General features: G+C 33.1%; 1 pseudogene; it reads right to left on the bottom strand.

The window, feature by feature from the left end:
- Positions 1-6327: 6327 nt before the first annotated feature.
- LOC114091587 (pseudouridylate synthase RPUSD4, mitochondrial pseudogene) lies at positions 6328-7083 on the bottom strand (annotated as a pseudogene).
- Positions 7084-18161: the final 11078 nt, after the last annotated feature.

Raw genomic sequence — 18161 nt, 5'->3', positions numbered from 1 at the left:
AAATATGATATGTCAAGAGCTTTGTATTGTTTTGAACAACCAATAACAAAAAGAACAAAAAAAAGCAAAATTTTATTTTTAGAAAGGTCTTGTTAAGTTACCCAGGCTGACCTTGAATTTGCAATCCTACCTTAGCCTCCTGAGGCAATTATAAGTAAGCACCTAGCTTAAGCTTTTTTACATACTATGTTCATGATATACATGTATCCTCTATAGTACAAATAAAGTTTTTCTTATAATCAATCAATCAATAAAATATTTATTTTTTAGGTATAGATGGACACAATACAATGCCTTTATTTTTTTATGTGGTACTGAGGGTTGAACCCAGGTCCCACCTGTGCTAGGCGAGCGCTCTACTATTGAGCCACAATTCCAGCCCTAGCATCATTTTCTTTCAATAAAGAACTCCCTTTGTCATTTCTTATAAGGCATGAATGATGAACTTCTTCAACTTTTGTTTAGGTAAAAGCAATTTCTCTCATTCCTTTAGGAAATAATGATTTGCATGGTATAGTATTTAGGGCTGAAATTTTTTTTTTTATCCCTTTGAATATGTCATTCCATACTGTCCTGGCCTTCCAAATTATCCGTTAGAAATTTCTGATTATCTTCTGGAATCCTATCAGTTTTTAGGGAATTGTTTTGAGAGGGAAACACTTTTTACTCAGCCTTACAATAGTATCTAAGAGTCTTTAAAACTTTTCTATGGATGTGCATGCTCTACTTTTTCCCATGTCACGTGAAAGAAGTCTGAGGTTTTGTGCTTTCTTCCAATCTACAGAGCTGCTGGCCATAGTGAGCGACCTTCCCCTTTTCCCTAGGACACTGCAGTAAAAGAATGAGATATTGTTGCATGCATATATCATCATCTTTCTTCAGGAGAGGAGGGAAGTTGCAGTGTTTGTTCCTTTTTCTATTCTCTCACAGCCATATTATCCATGTCATCTATCTTTGTGTCCTTTGTGCTCCTACAATAAAAATACACGGGCTGGGGATGTGGCTCAAGCTGCAGCGCGCTGGCCTGGCATGCATGTGGCCTGGGTTCGATCCTCAGCACCACATACAAACAAAGATGTTGTGCCCGCCGAAAACTAAAAAATAAATATTAAAAAAAAATCTCTCTCTCTCTCTCTCTCTCTCTCTCTCTCTCTCTCTCTCTCCCTCTCACTCTCTCTTAAAAAAAAATACACAAGACTGGATAATTTATGAATAACAAAACATTTTTTTTTTTGTATTTCTGGGGGCTGGAAGTCCAAGATCAAGGGGTCAGTGGGTTTTATTGATAAAGAATGTTTTCTGTTTTTAAGAATATGTATGAATACTGTATCTTTCTAAGGAGAAATATGATGTGTCCTCACATAGTGGAAGAGACAGAAGGGCAAAAAGCTAACAACCTCTCTTTCTAAAGCCCTTTCATAATTGAAATAATCAATATAGGAAGAGCCCTCATGGCTTCAGTACCTCCCCAAAGGCACCAACTAGCAAAATTATTGCATTGGGGATTAAGTTTCCAATAGAAAAATTTGGGGAGACATATTTATATCATATCACTATCCCTGTGATCTTAGCTAATAGTTTTGTCACTGTTCTGGATTAGTTAAATAGAGGTCATTTTGACAGTGCTCTGAAATGCAGGGATGTTTCAAATATGGTCCACTAACTCCTTCCCTCCAGTTGAAGGAGTAATGAACCAAGGTGATTCCTCAGTGCTTTGAGCTAACTGGCTTGAGGAAAGGAGTGATGAATATAAAATGAAATTGCTTTTCTTAGTATGTTTCAATATGTTTTTTCCCAATTTTGTGCTTTTCTGAGCTTTTGGAACTTGTCAACTGCTTTCTGTACTTCTTATAAAGATATATTTTTTTTACATGTATTGTTATTAAATTAGTGTTTCTGCAAGGATCTGAATACTGGGGCTTTCTAGTCTTCGTTTTTGCTGATATTACTCCCTGACAAATTCAATGTTGCATATTATTCCACTAAAAAGGTCAATATAACATTATTCCCTTTTCACACAGAAAATCTGATGAAAAACACACACAAAATAAATGTACACAAACCAACACTCAGGTGTATAATTTATTTGTAAAGGCATTGAACATTATGTAGTATTTCCGAAGTATCCAACATTAGTCAAAATTATTCACTAGATATTAGTAAAATGTTATGAATTAGAACAATAATTTTTATATTCTGGATGAAGTATTTTGAGAGTTCACTTTAATATTGTTTATTTGTAGTCCTGTAACATTTATTAGCAGATATTGTTAAGAAATATGCTGTATGTGAACTGACGTTGCTCATAAGAACAGAAAAAAATGTTTTAAAATAAATTAGATAAATATGTATGTGAGCATTTAGTAGTATAGTAACTAATATTTTGCTTTTTAATGTAATATCACAGTGAGAGCCCTAAAACATCAATACCCTGGCTCAAATTCAGATATACAAGGAGGTCTAGAATATCCTGGCAAATAATAGGCAAATATTGCTTATCATTTGTGGTTCTTTGAACCCATTCTGAATGATCACAATTTATAATAGTATGCATAATTTTGTACAATGTTTAAAAAGATGTGGGGGATTAATTTATAATGTATGATATTGATTCAAAATCAATACAGCTACAAAATTGAAATTCTGATTTAAGGGACATAAAGTACTGACAGGTAAATAATAAATAAAGCATAGTGTCTTATGTAAGTAATTTTCAGTAGAGTAACAAAGAAGTTGGTGTTTGGGTATACATAAAGATATAATTATGGCCTCATACTCATATGAATGAATAGATCTTAAGAATTAATCAATTTATCATTCATATGCTATTGATGAAATATTCATTTTAAACAACAATGCTAAAAAAACCTGAATGTTTCCCTTTATGGGTACAATGTAAACCTCCAATATTGACTCTGCAAAATTAATTTCCATTATTAATTGGCCAGGTATTCAAGATAGGCTAACTTTCTATTTGGTTTGGAACTAGATAAGGATACTGAAAAATAAAATTTATTAAAAACATAAAAATATGATGATATACACTGATACATTTCAGTATTTGAGAGGCACAAATTTTCACAGGTCATTCTATTTTAAGGAATAATAGAATTTTATCACAGAACACTAAACACTTGTATTGATAGATATTATCTGAGTAACCATAAATTAACAGCTATTGATTAGCAATGTTGCCTAAAGATGGCAATAGAAAGCAAACACTATTCTAACTGCAGTGGTCAACTCTTAGTAGATTAATTATAAACAAGTACCTCTGAAAGGAGAAAAGGGGACTACTTCTCTTAGTTCCAAGTATGCTAGGATTTTTATTTTTTAACGATCTAATTATCTCAGAATTACCAATTATGCCTATTAAAATGCAGATTGCTGCATGTCATCATAGATATCCTGAAATAGAGTATCTGGGATGGTCATAAAATTGTAAATGCTGATAAGTGTCAAAGGTATTATGATGATGTAACTAAAATGCTGAGTAATTTTGTGCAAAGGCAAAGGTTGCAAGAAAGCTGAAATGATCAAGTAAGGTGCTGACTCAGAGACAAATTTTCTATTCAGGATTCAATTTAGATTCAATATTTTGAGATAAGATGGGGTGGATAAATATAATGCTATAGTAAGACACTTTAAAAGCTCTATATTGTCTTTGTCATTTAAAAGGCAATCCATCCTAGTTACTCACAGTTCCAGAATTTTACTTGCATCCGTTAGGCAAGGGTTTCTCAAGAAAGGTATTTCCAGACTGTAAAAAGAATTAAATGAAATGAATTAATTCACACTGTATGATAAAACTTTTAATGATCTTGTAAACATTTTTCTTAAGGATAATTTATACAATGGAGTCTTAGTGTTAAATGATGTTTCTGAAAATATATATTCTGTTCTCTAAAAATTTATGAAACTACATTGTAGTTAAGAGTGTTCTCCTTTCCATCATATTATGGATTACTCTTTTGATGTTATTTAGCTTGTCCAATTTTATTTCTCATGACCTCTACCATATCTTAAATCCTGAATTAGTATTTTTTAAAAAACATTACATTCTTTATAAACTTATTCAAAGTTCACTTCACATTCAGAATTATTACTAATTGCTTACATAATTTCTGAATCAGTCTAAGTTCTTTGCAAAAATGCTTATCTTCACATTTGTTATTTTTCTCTTAGTTTATGAAGTCTTCCACATTTTTCTAACTAGTCTTAAGCACTTTTTATTTTTTGCCTCCTGTATGTGCTATAGCAGTGGAGGAAACTTAAAAACATAATTTCTTTGGATAAAATGATAAAAATGATATCTACAGAAAAAGAACAAAGCTGAAAAGAGATTGCCCAGTGAGTAAAAACATGACTAACATGATATCTCCTATTTAGCATAATAAAACCCCACAGACATTTCCCACTCTTAGTCTCTATGAAGCTTTAATTTTTAACTGTTTCTCTGTTTTGATTATTTAAGCTATGTGAGTACCAGAGAACAAATCTTGGTGTGAATAAAGTAAGCAGTGTGCCAAGATTGGAGTTTGAGTAGTGACAAGTTCTTAGGTGGAGAGCTATATAATGTAATCTAGAAGCTAAATATTTAAAAGGAAGGCCAAGTGAATAACTGTATACAGCTCAAGAGTATGGTCTGAAACTAAGGCAGAAATGGTCTTTAGGTTTTCTTGCAAATAGATATGTGAGTAGGAAAGCACTTAGAAATGATCAAAATTCAGGAAAATTTTGCTAGAAAAGACAATTCCAATTATGATTTTGGCTAGGAAAATATGTATTTTTTAAACTATGTGAATGGTTTATTACAAGTATAAATGCTACGTGAACACCAATACTTTGATACTGAGACAGGTGATCTGATAACCGAGAGAGCCATTAAGTGACTAGACAGGTAGCATATACAGAATGGATATACTGGCAAAGTGATGATTCACATCCCAAGTGGGTTGGAGAGAGATAGTGTAAGAGTTTTATCCTGATACTCAGAATAGTGGGCAATTTAAAACTTAGGAATGATTTCTGAAAAATTTCATCTAATATTTCATCTAATATTTTACCTGTGATTGATCACAGGTAAACTGAAACCGTGGAATAAGAAATCATGAATAGAAGGGACAATTTAGACAGAGGTAACATATAAAAGCTGTTCTGGGGCTTCTCCTTCTGATGGTGCTGTCACTCCAGCTTTCTTCAGCTCAGCCCAAAGTAGTATGCAATGTATCTATGTATAATATTGATCTGTGTGCAAGAAGTAAAAAGAGAACTGGATGGATAAAATGAGATGGGAGGTCAAAATATTTGTATCTTATTGGTATTGCACATGGCCAGCTCAGTCCTGAGAACTAAGAACAGGACGTTTGCTTCCAAAACAAAGTTTTTGTTTTAAATGGTAGCTCCCTTATAATCACATTCTTATGGATTAACCAAAACAATATCATATTCTAGAAAGGGCATACAGTTTAGGCAATTGAAATGCCAACTACTAATCCCAAACTTTGAAGATGGCTTCTCTCCCAAAACTTCTGAACTATTCATTAAACACAGATTGCTAACTATCAACCTGCAGACAAAATTCATTCTGTAAATATGTTCAGCTAAGTGTCTTTTTAATTTTTTTTTTCAGCTGGCAATGGATTAGGAGATTTCACATAAGTATCTAGATTCCCTGATAATTTGAAAAAAAATTAAAAATATGCTCCCACAGGGCAACAACCTTTTTAACAATTATTAAAAAGGTGTGAGCTACTTGCTTTGTTGTACACACTACTGATTTGCACCCTGCCAGCTTCACTTATTTATATTATTTGCCTGCCAATTTACATCTGCTTTCTTATCAAATGGCCGACCCCAACCAGACCCTGAACACTCCCTTCCTATACTCTATAATCACTAGTGCAGTGAGGTAACCATAGGATAGGAGAAAACAATCTCTTGAATTCATAATATGTGTTTAACCATTATGTTCTTTACAATGACAGGAATCTTCCTGATGGCTACAGAGCTTTCTGTGGGATGAAAACAGTTCCTGACCACAGATTGTGTCCTTCCATTCTCCTTTTCCCATTACTGCACTAATCTCCCTGGTCCTGGTCTCTCTTGCATCTTGGCAAGGAAACCCTGTGGTGGGGAGATTTCCAGCAGGCTTTTTCATAGCATGACCAAATTCTCAGTGAATAGATTATATTCTCCATTAAAAGCCCCGATTCAGTAGAGTTTTTTGAATTTTCTACCTGGCTCTTCTGGATACTGTTCCAAGTGAGAAGTTAAAAGTGTACATGAAACAATGTAGAGTTCAGGAGTCAAACTGTCCAAAAGTCTTCACTGTGCTCTTAGATGCCCAGCTTCATTCTCCCCAATTTGATCCTGTTTTGGCATCTCTAAACCCAGACAGTGCATAGAATGTACAAAGAAGTGAGGATGTCTGCAGATCAAGTAGAGTTCCTCCTTCCTGGACACCAGAGCAGGCAGGGTCAGCTGCCGGGCAAGCAGATAAAGGGGGATGTGGTGTGCCTTCAACTGTTTCAGCCTCAACTTGTTAAATACCAACAGAAAGTCTCTGGGGTTGGGGGCAACTTGTTCTAATCTGAGTACTTGTATTTTCGAAGGACTGAGCAAACCAACCTAAAACACATGTGAACTCAAATTTGATGTTTCACTCCAGTAACAGGCTGGAGCTCCATGAGGGCAAAGATAAGAGCCTTGCTTAGCACCTGGTACTGAGTTACAGCAACATGGGCATTTTGATTGATGCACACTTTCACCATCTTTCCTCTGTCCAGGGTAGCTCAGAGGGTGGAGACATCTTGTGGTATTGCTTGTTTTGCACGTCCTTCTGGATGATGGGAATATTTACAACTCCTTGGTGGGCACAGGGACATGTACACGCACAGTGATGGCCAAGTACTTCTTTGCCACCTGATGGTTTCAAAATAACTCTTCGACTTGATTTGCTACATCCTTCTCTCAAGCCAAAACCTTATGCCTATGATGTTCTATCCTTGGATAGAAAAATATAGTTACAATATATTCATAGTTAAATAACTCAAACTGATTTTCTGATAACAACAATTTCATTCTTGGTGTTTTCTTTTGTGATGTAGTAAAATAATATTTTTACTTAAATTTCAAAAAATACTTTCCTTGACTCATGGATTTTGAGCTTATATCTATAAAAGGAATTAAATAAATTTTACCCTTGTATATGATAAAAGCTTTTTCTTCAAATAAGTCATGTTAATTGTCATTAGATTAACTTTTGTTATATTAAAATGAAAATAATGTGAAAATTTTTATTGTCAAAAAACAATGACAGGGCTGCTGTTGTGGCTCAGCAGTAGTGTGCTTGCCTAGCATGTGCAAGGCCTTGAGTTTGATCCTCAGCACCATGTAAAAATAAATAAATAAAATAAAGGTATTGATAACAACCACTAAAAAAATGATATTTCAGATGGTAGATTTAAGATATCACAACAGCTAAAAAAGTCATAGAGATACAATTAAAAATTTAAGATCAATACACAGGGATGCCAGATTTGAAAAATCAAAATATTAGATATCCAGATTACTTTTAATTTCAGATTTTTTAGTATAAATATGTTCCAGAAACTACTTATACCAGACAAAAATTTTACTGTTTATCTGAAATTCAAATTAACTAGACATCCAATATTTTGTTTGGCTATCTTACATTGTTATACCAAGGACATTTTATTTTAGGACTAATGGTTCCAGAGTGTCATGATTCTGACAAACTACTTAGGAAAATTTAAGTTCTGAATACAATTATGCCTTTTCTTTGTTCATAAAATTTCAATCTAGTTTCAAAGGATAAATAGTATTTTCATTAAATTTATTTTATTTTACTAAGAACCCTTGAAATGAGTGTCCCTCGGTTCAATTCCCTGTACTCCCCTGCAAAAAAAAAAAAAAAAAAAGTTCCTGCATTTCTAAATTAGGAGATTGAAGCAAGACAGAGAGATAAATAGAGAAAATATAATGTTAGCTTTATTATGATAGAAGTTAATTTAGAGTGTACTTTGTTATTTCAGCAAATAGCCTTGTTGTTCTGTCACCCATATAATTTTTTTTGATGATTCATAAATATCCAATTGTCACAGATACAATTACATAACTGAATTCCTCCTTTGCACAAAAGCTTCATTTTTAACACAAGTATCGGAATGTGAAAAACAACATATTTTTGTAGGTAGACTGGTTCTACAATAAAGCAATGAATTGAAGTGAATAAATTTCACTTTCTTACATAATTGTGATATTCTCTCCCATTAATGGTTTAAATATGTCTTTTTTCTCTTTCTTAAATTCATGATGATATTTGAGTGCCATTTTGAGGCATTGGTAAATGGGGCCTTTAGGAGATAATTAGATATTTAAGAGAAATTAATGCTTTTTTCATGGGGCTCAGTTAATTCTAAGGGTAATGGATCAATTATCTCAGAAGTAGGTTGTTAAAAATTGTGGCTACCTCAATGTTTTGTCTCTTCCATATGTACTCAGATGTCCTCCATTTTTCCACCATGTTATACAGCACAAAGTGTATACTAGGTGTGGTTATTCAGCATCTTTTCATGAACATTTTGGTCATTTGTATATTTTATTCTTAGAAATGATTTTTAAAATTATTTTTGATATTTATTAGACTGGGTGGTTTATCCTTTGTCCTCTTAATGCACTGCAAGTGTTCTATATATGCTCTAGATGTTACTCTCTTACCAGGAATATAATATGCAAATATTTTATCCCATTGTTTCAGTTGTCTTTATATGGAGTCTGTGAAGCAATTTTATAAAAAGTTTAAAAATTTTGATATAATCAGATTATTTATTTACTATAGTTTTTACTATGACATTTAAGAAACCCTTATTAATGTAAATTAACAAAATTGTCTTTCAATCTTTTAAGTTTTATAGTTTTAGCTTTTAAATTTATATCTTAATAGCAATATATTGTGAGGTAGTGGTACAATTTAATTTGGTGTTTTGAATTTTAATACCCAGTTGTATCACAAGATATTTCTATGATAATATTTTTCTTAGTGCATTCTAATTATACATAATAGTGGAGTTCATTTTGACAATTTTAATTTTAATTTTAATTATTTTAAAATTTTTATTGGTACATTATAGTCATAAATGATAGTGGTGATTCATTGTGATATATTTGCATAGGCACATACTGTTATGGGCCAGGCCATATGGGCAATGACCAAACAGAGTCCATTTTTCCTTGAGACTCCATATCATGTGAAAACTACTTCCATGGGAACACTCCACCTCTATACCCATCAACAGTTGCTTAACAACTTGTTTGGCACCAAGAAATGACAATTCTTATATAATTTAACATTTTTCTCTTTTTGGTTCCCATTTTTCTTGGACAAGCTGTCAGAGGTTGATTGTCTAGATGTAACCATTCTTTAACTTGTACACAAATAAGGATATTTTGACCCACTTCTCCCTTTCTGCTTATGATTTTAGATTTCACAACGCTAGTTTATGGTTTTGAATCATGGAAACAGCCACCTATGATTAATATGGTTTTGGACTGCAAAAGGTATATTCAAACCCCACTAGGTAGTTGAAGGGTGGAGACTTGCAGCCTACCCCTTGGCATGCCAGCTGGTGGATCCATACCACCAACTGATAAATACAATTTCTGTCTTCTTTAAGATGGACTTGGTGATTTATTGCAGTCTTCCCATAACAATAACATAAAATGGTCCTTTTCATTCTTCCTTACCTTCCCTTTCCTTCATATTCATATTCATGTGTTCCCATATGACCCAGCTTTTGAGGAACCTCTATACTGACCTTAGTTTATTGACCTTATGACTAAAGTAGTACATAGTGGCTATACTAATTTACCACCCTGAAAACAAGGCATAAATATTCCTGTTTCTGTGCATCCTCACTAGCATCTATTATGTTTTATGCTACTCTAACTGGAATAAGATGAAATCTTGATGTAGTTTTTAAATTTGCATTCCATGAATACTAGAGATGTTGAATACTTTTTCATGTATTTTTTGACCATTTGTATATCTTCTGAGAGATGTCTGTTTAGCAATTGGCCATTTGTTGTTTGAGTTATTTATATCCATGGCCAAGATTTTTTGTTATTTATATATTCTGGATATTAATCCACTATCAAAGAATATCTGGCATAGCTTTTTCCCCATTTTGTATGTTTTCTGTTCACACACTTAAATGTTTCCTTTACTGTGAAGAACATTTTAACTTTGATGCCATTCTACATATTGATTCTTGGTTCTATTTTCTGAGCTTTAGAAAGTTTATTAAGAAAGTTGATGGGGCTAGGGTTGTGGCTCAGTGGTAGAGTTCTCACCTTGTATGTGCAAGGCCTTGGGTTCAATCATCAGCAACACATAAAAATAAATAAATAAATAAAACAAAGTTATTGTGTACTACTATAATTAAAAATAATTTTTTTAAAAAAAAGAAAGTTGATTCTTATTTCTATATTTTGGAATGTTGACCCTTTTATCTTCTAGGAGTTTCAGAGTTTCAGACTGAATTCCTAGATTTTTGATCCATTTTGAGTTCAGTTTTGATTAGGGTAAGAGCTAGGAATCAAGTTTCATTCTTCTACATGTGGACATCCAGTTTTCCCAACACCAGTTCTTGAAAAAGATTTTTTCTCCAATGTATGTTTTTGGCTTCTTTATCAAGCATCAGATGGCTATATATATTAAGGTTTGTCTTTGTATCTTTTTTATTCCATTGTTCTACATGTCTGTTTTTATCCAATGTCTTGCTGTTTTTGTTACCATGGATCTGTAGTATAATTTGAAATCAGGGATTGTGGTGGCTCCAGCATTGCCTTTAAAAAAAAAAAAAAAATATATATATATATATATATATATATATATATTTGTAGGTGAAGGTGAACACAATATCTTTTCATGCGGTGCTGAGGATCAAACCCAGTACCTCATGCATGCTAGGCAAGTGCTTTACCACTGAGCCACAACCCGAGCCCTCCAGTATTACTTTTACTTATCAGAATTGCTTTAGATATTCTTGTCCTTTTATCTTTGCATATAAATTTTAGGATTTTTTTTCAATTCTATGAAATATTTCATTAATATTTTCATGGGGTTTGCATTTAACATGTATATCACTTTTAGTTAAATAGCATTTTTGCATTATTTTTTTACCTATCTAGGATCATGGGGGAGCATTTAAATATTCAAATTATTCTATAATGATCATCTAAATTTTAAAGATGTCTGTGGTAATATCTAATTTTTCCTTAATTTTATTAATTCTCTTCTCTTTTTTGGTATGTTTATGAACTAATTTGTCAACATTAATTTTTTCAAAGTGCCATTAAGTCTTTTTTAATATTTATTTATTTTTTATGTATAGATGGACACAACTCAATGCCTTTATTTTTATGTGGTGCTGAGGACCGAACCCAGGTCCCGGCCATGCTAGGCGAGCACTCTACCCTGAGCCACAATCCCAGCCCCCCATTAAGTCTTTTTAGTCTTTTTATTGTCTATTTCACTAATTGTGCATCTTAAGTATTTCATTTCTTCTGTTGATTTTATATATAATTGTTTTGTCATTGTTTTAATATTATCTTGTGATGTATCATGAGGTTATCTGGAATCTATGATTTTTTTATGGAATCACTCATAACTATGAACTTATCTCTTAGAATCAATTTCATCGTATCTTTGAGTTTCTAGTATGTGGCATCTCTATTCTCATTTGAGTCTAGAATATCTTGAATTTATTGTCTTATTTAAACTATAATCTATTAATCATTGCAAGTGTATTTTGTTCAATCTATGTAGTTATACTATTTCTTTTGTTTTTCCTTCTGCTAATGTCCAATTTTATTCCAGGTGTTCTGATAAATTGCAAGGGTTTATGTTGATGTTTTAGTACTGGGCGAGCATTGTTTTGTGTGTTAAGTTATGGTCTGTTTTGAAGATGCTTCCATGGGTAGCTGAGAGGAAGTTAAATTCAAATATTTTGGGGTGAAATGGTCCATAGATATTTGTTAGTTTCACTTGATTTATGGCATTTTTTAGGTCTGAAGAGTTTGTTGAATTTTTGTCTAGATGTCATCTCTAATAAGTAGAGGGGTCTATTAAAATATCTCAGTCTTATTGTACTGGGATTTTTCTAAGACTTTATGTCAAATAGTATATTTTATGTAATTAGGTGTACTGAGATTGGAGGTATACATACTGTTACTATTGTTATTATTATTGATTTGTTGTTATTGCTATTATTATTACAGCTTCTTGTTGAATTGGTACCTCCATCAGCATGAAGAAAACATTATGTCTCTTCTGATTACGATTGGCTTGAAGTCTTCATTGTCGGACATGAGTATCTTACTTTTGCTTGCTTTTGCATTCCATTTTCATCACATACTTTCCAATCTTTCGTTTTCAAATCTGTGGATGCTTTTATTTGAAAGATGAGTGTTTTAGAAACAACAAATAGTTGGTTTGTGTTTGTTCATCTACTGTACAAATTTTGTCTTTTAATAAGGGACTTGAGCTTGTTCTCAATAAGTGTTATTATGAAAAACATTATTACTTAATGCCATTTTAATTCATTTCTGATGTTCAATCCATTCTTAGTTCACATTTGCTCAGTTAAACTTCTAATGAGATTCACATGTCTGGGAACCCTGAAGTCTGTTTTTTATTTATTCTGTGTGTAGTATTTTTTAAGTATCGTATTTAGTACTGGCTTAGTTGGCATAGATTTTTTTTTAAGTTTATGCTTATATAGATTTTTTTTTAATTCTGAAAAATACCTTAGCTGGATATAGGAATCTTGGTTGAAAATTATTTTCTTTAAAACTTAGAATTAATCCAGCTTTTCTAGCTTTTAGAGTCTCTCCTGAGAAATCAGAAATTATTTTAATTAGTTTATTTTTAGATGTGACCTAAAATTTTTTGCTTGAGTCTTTTAAAATTTCATCCTTATTCTCTATATTAGTTACCTTAATTATAATTCATTATGGAAAGGTTATTTTTTAATATTTACTTTTTAGTTGTAGTTGGCAACAGTACCTTTATTTTATTTATTTATATGTGGTGCTGAGGATCGAACCCAGGGATCCGCAAGTGCTAAGCAAGCACTCTAATGCTGAGCCACAACCCCATCCCAGAGAGGTTATCTTTGATCTTCTGTATTGGGATTATGTATGTCTTTTGTATAGATGTCCTCATTGTCAATGTTTGGAAATTTCTGTTATTATTTAATTAAAAAAAGATTATTCATGCCATTATCTTGTATCTCAAATCCTTCTTTGTTCCCAATAATTCTTCAGTTTTGTCTCTTAGTGTCCCAGTGTTCTTGTGTATTTTTATCATGGTTCCTTGTATTATTTTCCCTATTACTAGTTGTGTTTTCACATTCATATATTTTTTCTCCAAAACCTGAAATTCTGTCTCATCTCTTCTATGTAGTCTAATTTACTGGTGAGGCTTTGAATACAATTTTTATTTGATTTCTAGAATTTCATTTTTCAATTTCTTTCATTTCCATGTTTTATGTTTTTATTTTTTTCAGAATTTCTATTTTTCATAGAAAACTCTTTCACTTCCTGTGGTTTTCATTTATTTTGTTTATTCCTTAAATCTGTTTTTAGATCATTGAATATGTTAACCATCAGCTTTTTGAACTATTTGTCTGGGACTTCATCCCCATCAATATCGGATTTTACAGTTCTGGCATATTAATAATTTTTGGACAGGTGTCATTATTCTCTTTCTACAAAAATCTAAACGTGTTTGTGCATCTTCTGGAATGGATTCATATTACTATTTTATATGAATGTTTTTAGTGAGTAATGATCTGAATAATAAGCCTTGGCTAGAGATATATCTTAGATTCCACATATCTATATAATAAGTGTAAATTTCAAACATCTGAGCCTCTTTTAAAGGAAAGTAACTTCCAGTAATATTGAAAATGTAAGAGCAAAACATATATCAACATACACTACACAAGCTGTTATTTACTTTTCTCTACAACTCTATTGACTAAAGAGGAATATGAACAAGAATTTTGAATAAGTGAACAAGAGTAAGTATTAATGACAACATAATAGCTTGCATTGGATGAAGGGATTAGACAGAAATAATAGGGTAAAAAATGAAAAACAAAATTTAAAAACGTGGGGTATAGAAGGGAGAATTTTAAAGTTGTTTAGTAGTGAAATAAAAGAGAGGGTAAGAGAACAGAGTTGGACGAAAATTAAAAGTGTATTCAGAGAGAACTGGAATGCATAAGATTAGGTATAATTCTCATAAAACATAAAATGAGGGTTAGGAATCTCTTAATATCACAGTGGTTGTAGTATATGTTCTATAGAAATTCAGCTTTGTTTTCTTGCTAAGGTTTTTTAAATAAAGACCTTTATTTGAATTTAGGGTCTCCTAATGAGAGGAAGGCTGGGTAATATAGTTACCCTGGTGTTTATTCTCACCTGTGACACAAACTGGTATAACATGTTAGGGGCATCTGCATGTTGAGATACACCCCTTAGTTGCCTTATAACTCTGTTGCACCTTCTCTGAAACTTTGTGTTTGTGTTCTTCTAGGAGGTATGTAAGATACATCAGCAAATCCTCCAGCTCCTTCTGATCTTTGAGGAGGTGGCACAGGGGACATCACTTTCCATCTGTCCCTGATCAGCCTCAATCCCCTCCCATCAGTCATTTATGTCTTTATTATAGAGGTCAGACCAAAGCTTCTCTCCATTCTTTGTTGCAGTGTTTATGTCAATGTCCAGATCAACTTAAGGTAGGGGCACTTACTACTCAGTGATTACTGGAACCTAAGTGTTTTATAGGTATTCCAAAAGCAAGTGTATCAGGAGCTAGTCAAAAGTTTTAAAAAAATGAAAGTAGGGAAAAAGAACAAAAATAGAGAGTATAGTAAAAACTGCATGAATTTATACTCTACCACTAGAGGAAATCCAAATAAAGAGTAATTTTCAGCAGTCTTGACTTGCTTCCTTTAACTTTCTCTGTGGGGCAGTAACAGAATTTTCTCCCACTGATTCAGCTTACTATTTGTAAGCATTTTTATTGTTCATGCTGTGACTGTGATGGACAGTTGACTCTGCTTTTCTTAAACTTTGTAAGAGAAATGTCTTTGATTTCTTGGAGGGGAAATTTTTTTTTTCTACTGAGCCACAGCTCACTGGATGCTGCCAACATCTGATGCTTTTATCAATTTAATTTTTAATCTAGAAAATAATTTTATTTCTTATCTAGAATACGTGTGTGTGTGTGTGTGTTTCATCTGCTTCTTATACCTCTGTTTAGCCTACCAGAATTTCCCCACAATATTACTTCCTATCTGTTTGGATCTATAGAAGTGCTGCTTTAGTTTACCTTTATGAAGCTGCTACAATAATATGGGTTTGTCTCATTACTGAAAGTTCAGTCCTTGTCCTCTGTCGGGGTTTTTAGCGCTCGTTCCCTCCTGACCTGTAGGAGAGATGGGGAGAGCACTCCCCAACCAGGATGAGCCAAGAAAGAAGAGGACTGACTGACCGCCCACACCCAGCCCTCCCTTGCAGGAGGACAATCAGATGCGCCAGGGAGAACAGTCAAAGTAGGATCTCCTTTATTGAGAAAACACACACAGCTAATAAATGTACAGGAGCCAATCAGGGTAAAGGTCAGCAGGGTGGGGAGAGTTCACTTGTACACCCATCTTACAGGCAGTAATGGGAGACACAAGCTGTCCACGAGGGCGGAAGGGTTCTGAGCCTATCCTAGAGGTGGACCGATATTTCGTCACAACCCATGGCAATGCCTTCTGGCTGATCACCAGGCTCTATCTTAGCCACATGTGGTCTCAGGACCCGGAAGTGGGTAGCAACGAGCAAGTTAGGTTTCCTCTTTTCTGATGTGACATGCCCTACATGTTGTATGCCCTACATCAAGTTAGGTTTCCTCTTTTTTGATGCAACATGTCCCACATGTTACATCATGCCCTACAGTCCTCAATGCCAATCCAATAAGAGAACAAAGTTTTAAGAAAATGGAAAAATACGATAGGCTTATTGTTTTGCATATACATATTTATTTCTGCTTTATCATTTATAGCATTTCTTCAAATCATTTTTTCATACTCTGATTTTTGAGGGTTAGGGCTATTGATTAGTATATTTTGGATTGATTTTTATATCATCTTTTTCACAACTCTATTTCCCTTTGTTTCTATTTCTCTCTCTTTTCTCTTGATAACACCCAAATTCTATTTTTCTTTTATTCTTTCTTTAATTCTTTGAATTCTATTTCTTTCTCCTCCCCCACCATAAACAAAATATCCTGTGTTTCCCCTGCATTTGTGCTATTCACCTCTTGAAACTACAAATCCTTTTTCTACCCCATCTCTTCTTCTTTTCTACCCCTTGTCATCTTAATACCTTTTAATGAACTCTACCTTTAAATTGTTCTAATACTAATTGGCTTATAAAATACTAGACCCTACCTCTAATGGTATAGCAACATTTGATACAATGGAAGTTATAAAAACACCTATTGCTTGATTTATGCTAGAAATAATTCATTACACATACTCTTTTTACAGATATAAATTTCTGAGCCTTCTATTGCTGTTTATTGTGTCAATTAGCTTAGGGTCAAAATAAAACTCAAGTACTTAATTTGGTGCTATATTTGTATTCATAGTTGTTTGCAATTATTTGGCTTCTCCCTAATCTGTGAGGCAAAAGAAACCTGCCAGATCACTAAAATCATGTAGAATTGAAGCTCTGTTGCTTCAGATACACTTGGCTACATGGCTAGATACACAAACAATATGAAAAAACAAGGGGAAAATAAAACCAGAATGACTCAAGAGCAAACTTCACAAACACTACAGTGGTTGATATATCAAAGAGAAGGAATTTAGAAAGTTCATAGAAAATACAAGAAGTGAAATATCACTTCAATAAGGAGATAGTCTGATGTAGAATCAATAAGAAATCCTCAAAATAAAGGAATCAATAAACCAAGTTAAAAATTCAATTGAAAGCATTACCAATAGACTAGACCACTTGAAAGAGAGATTTTCAATCAAGGAAGTACATAGTCTTGAAAATAAATTTAAACAAGGAGAAAAGATGATAAGAAACCATGAATAGAATTTTTAAGACATATGAGATAACATTAAAAGACCAAATGTAAGATTCATAGGGGTAGCTGAAGGCTCAGAGATACAAATCACAGAAATTTATTATCTTTTCAGTGAAATAATAACATATAATTTATCAACTCTTAAAACCGAAATAGAAAATCATATACAGGAAGCATACAGGATTCCAAATATTAAAAAACTTATAAAAGACCTATTCCTAGGCGTTTTAATATAGAAATGTCTAAAATATAGAATAAGGGTAGAACTGAAAAAGTGGCTAGAGACAAATAATAAATAACTGGTCACATTTAGAGGTAAGCCAATCTAGATCTCAGCTGATTATTTTGACCCATACCTTATGAAAGAACGAACAAGGCTCGTCATCAGACAAAATGCCCGTTTATTGAGGAACATCTCGGCATATTTATAGAGCCAGGGGTGGTTTGATAGCTATGACAGTTTAATGGTTGAACGGTTTGACAGTTGGCATGGGGCACTTTCTGATTGGTGGGTAAGGATCATGTGAGCCAGCAGGGCTAGTCTGATTTGTGGGTAAGGATCATGTGAGCCAGCAGGGCTCACCATTGGACGGGTCTTCTTGGGGGATGGGGAAATTAGTCTTTGGAACTGGGGCAACTCCCAACACCTTAAAAAATAAGAGGTATTGGAATAATTTATACAAAGTTCTGAAAGAAAATGAATGTCAACCAAAAATACTATACTCAGAAAAATTAATCTTCAGATTTTAAGATGAGGTAAAATTCTTCCATGATTAAAAAAAAAATTCACAGCTAGAAATCTGGCACTGTAAAACAAACTCAATAAAATACTTCATGAAGAAGAAATGGAGAATACCAGTGAAAACTGGCAGAAGGTGAAAATATGGGGGAAGAATTGTATATGAAAGGAGAATCTAATTCAACTTACAAATTTGGAATAAATAAAAGTAACAGGAAATAAAAATCATCTCTCAATACTAAC

Source organism: Marmota flaviventris, chromosome X, assembly GCF_047511675.1.
Source record: "Marmota flaviventris isolate mMarFla1 chromosome X, mMarFla1.hap1, whole genome shotgun sequence".
NCBI lineage: Eukaryota > Metazoa > Chordata > Mammalia > Rodentia > Sciuridae > Marmota > Marmota flaviventris.
Note: the sequence above shows the minus strand (reverse complement) of the source record. Positions and strands in the feature narration are given on the sequence as shown.